We start from the raw sequence: 3,301 nt of genomic DNA, 5'->3' as shown, positions 1-3,301 counted from the left end.
CCCTCCACCAAACTGGGAAACAAGGCAGAAAAAAAGAATGTCTTGGGAGGGTAATGGGGGGGGGGTTGTTTTGCTTCATGTTATGTTGCTCACTTATTCCTTTTGATTACTTACTGTCTCACTCTGTCCCCGTCCCTCCCCCTTCCGCTGATCCCCATGGTTGGATGATGATACAGCTATAACCCCCGATGAGAGCATCCACTGGGTTTCAGGAGGCGGGGTGTGGTACAGGAAGAAAAGCTAAAACAACGAGGGAAAAAAAAGAAAGGAATAAAGGTTGTGTGGAAGAAATGAAAGTGGGCTCCGGGAGAGGGAAACGATGGGATAATTAAAGGGGAGTGAGTGAGAGTGTATATCATGCAGCTCACGCAGAGGAGAAGCTGATCAGACTATAAATCAAAATGTCTCTTTCATATCTCGGTTCAGATCTTTTGACAGTATATTGCTTGTTTTCCTTGCCCAACATGGCAGCTGGCTCCACATCAAGCGGATAGATGTACAGTATACGGCAAGATTCCATTTTCAATCTCCTTTTAGATGAAAAAACCCCCATAAATGTTATCGAGCCATTCAAATCCACTCAAGTCTTTGCCTATAAAAAACTTCTGGTACTTTTAAAAAGCCTTTTCTGGCTTCGTTCTGGACTCTAAAACCTACTTAAAGGTTGAATTGCATGAAAATGTCACTTTTTGAAGTTTTTGAAATTAATTTGAGTTCCCCGAGACTGTCTATGGTCCCCCAGTGGCTAGAATTGGGGATGGGTGTAAACAGAGCCCTGGGTAGAAAAAAAGCTCAGATAGGCTGATCTGGAATCTGGGCCCTTATCAGGTCATAAGGAGTAAGGATACTTCCCCTTTCTCTTATTTGCCCTCCCAGAGAATTTGTCCCACACCCACACCCCAGCCTCCACCTTGCACCCCCCCCCCCCCCCCCCCCTCTCCCCTCCCCAATAGCTACAGACACAGAATTGAAGATCATTGTGGACTGGCTCTGTGGCTGTAATTCTGCACCAAGGCTACATTTGGGAAAGAGACTCAGATACAGTATCAGGGACCACTAAGGTCTATATAAAGAGACTCCAAATACATCATTAGGACCACTAAGGTCTATAAAAAAAGACTTCAGATACAGTGTGGGACCACTAAGGTCTATATAAAAGACTTCAGATACAGTATTAGGGACCACTAAGTCTATATAAAAGAACTTCAGATACAGTATTAGGGACCACTAAGTCTATATAAAGAGACTTCAGATACAGTATTAGGGACCACTAAGGTCTATATAAAAGAGACTTCAGATCCAGTATTAGGGACCACTAAGGTCTATATAAAAGCATCCAAAGATCACCATGTCATGGGGCCTTTTAAGAAGATGATGCGTAGTAGACAGAGATGGGAAGTACAAATACTTTGTTACTGTTCTCAAGTTTTCAGATATTTTTACATTGCTTTACCATTTATTTTTGTGCTGACTTTTTACTTTTGCTCCTTACATTTTTAACACAAATATCAGTATTTTCTACAAAATTTTACTTTAGTGTCATGTAATTTCAGTGGAGTTACCGTTATTATTTTTTGCGTCATCATACAAATTCAATCTAATTGGATGGGACTATATGTTGCACTTCCGCACCATTACAAGGCAACTCATCATGATTCATGATATTGAAAATGGAGAAAACATTGTGAGCCTGACATATTCCATTTATTATTATTAGCACTTCATGTGATTTACTAGCTGTTAGTTCATTTTCTCATTCGCAAAGCTACTTTTACTGTTATGCTTTAAGTAAATTTCCAAGCCTGTACTTTGTAATTTTACTTGATGCAAGAAGTTAAATCAGTTTTTCTACTTTTTAGCAGAGTATTTTTTTTAAATCAAGTATCTGTACTTCTACTTGAGTATGGGAAGTGAGTACCTTTGCCATCTCTGATAGTAGATTGCTTAATATCTTCATTTCTGATTTCAATTGCATAACACAGTGACTCAGTTAAACTGTAAATATAGAGAGACAAAAACAGCAACATTTCAACAGAACAGAGTATATTCTTGGGTTTTATTTGTTAGAAATCTCAGCAGGGAAAGACTTGCAAAGTGTTATACATTCAGTCTGTGGCCAAAAGGCAATTACTGCCAGAAAGCTTTTGACTCCTCCTGATTATGTGATGCCTTTCAAAAAATTACACAGATTTCCCATCACATGCTGAGCATACCTCGGCTTCAGTTGGGAGCGTCAGAAGAAAATCCTGACATTCATGCACACCACCCCCCAAGCCCTGTATCTGCTGTAGGCTTTATTTTGGTCTGTGGGGACGATGAAAGACAAACAGAAGGGGGTGTCTCTTCCACTCGCTGGTCAGCACTGCAAAAAACATCCATCTTAACAAGTCATTTAGCGTAGTCTTGATTTTAAAATCCTATTTTTATCAGCATAAAGTGACAGCTTTGGCAGTAAAGATAGCGTGAGCTCACTGGTTTCTAACAGAAATCATCTTTTCTTGACACTATCACAGCGATGAAGACACTGTGTGTCCTGAGTTACTTACCCAACAATTGTGTGTGACAGGTTAAAAAACATTTCTGTAGGTCTATTTTACATTTTATGCATTAATGGCCCTAACTGTCTTTGTAAAAAGGAAAGATGCTTCGGTTGCGGCTAGGATTTCATGCAGAATTAGGCGAAATCTATTATAATATAATAATATTATAACACTTTCACCCTGGGAGTATGTTTTAATCCAAACCATAATCTTTTTCCTAAATCTATCTAGTGGTTTTGGTGTCTAAACTTAACTGTTGTTGCCGTAGCTGTATCCCTTCCAGCCCCAACCCGATTATCTCTCGCTCTATGGGGTTCCACCTGCAAAACACCAATCGGTGCTCGGAATGTACGCAGGAGGACCAATCAGGTTTCTGCCTCTTTACTGTAGATGTGTTTAAAGGTAAATGTACTGTATTGTCACATATGTACATTCACTCTCTGCATTTAACCCATCCCTCAAGGGAGCAGTGGTCAGCTAATCACAGCACGGGACCAACTCCAGATCTGAGCCAGTGCCTTCATCAAGTAGCCTGGAAATCCAGACCCAAATCGGAAAGACTATGGATCTGGCATTGAGTTATGAAAGTCGGCCATCTTGAGGCGGCGGCACCAAGCGTGCATTTGAAAACACTATGACCAATCACACGTGGTGACGTATCCAGAGTCCCATACGCTTAGCTGCCAGCGGAGCTAACGGATAGATTAGCCTGTCATCTGTTCAGCTCGCCTCTGGCCCGCCTATATCAGATACACTGATGT

The sequence above is a fragment of the Etheostoma spectabile genome, chromosome 6, assembly GCF_008692095.1.
Source record: "Etheostoma spectabile isolate EspeVRDwgs_2016 chromosome 6, UIUC_Espe_1.0, whole genome shotgun sequence".
Taxonomy (NCBI): domain Eukaryota; kingdom Metazoa; phylum Chordata; class Actinopteri; order Perciformes; family Percidae; genus Etheostoma; species Etheostoma spectabile.
This window is presented reverse-complemented; position numbering follows the sequence as displayed.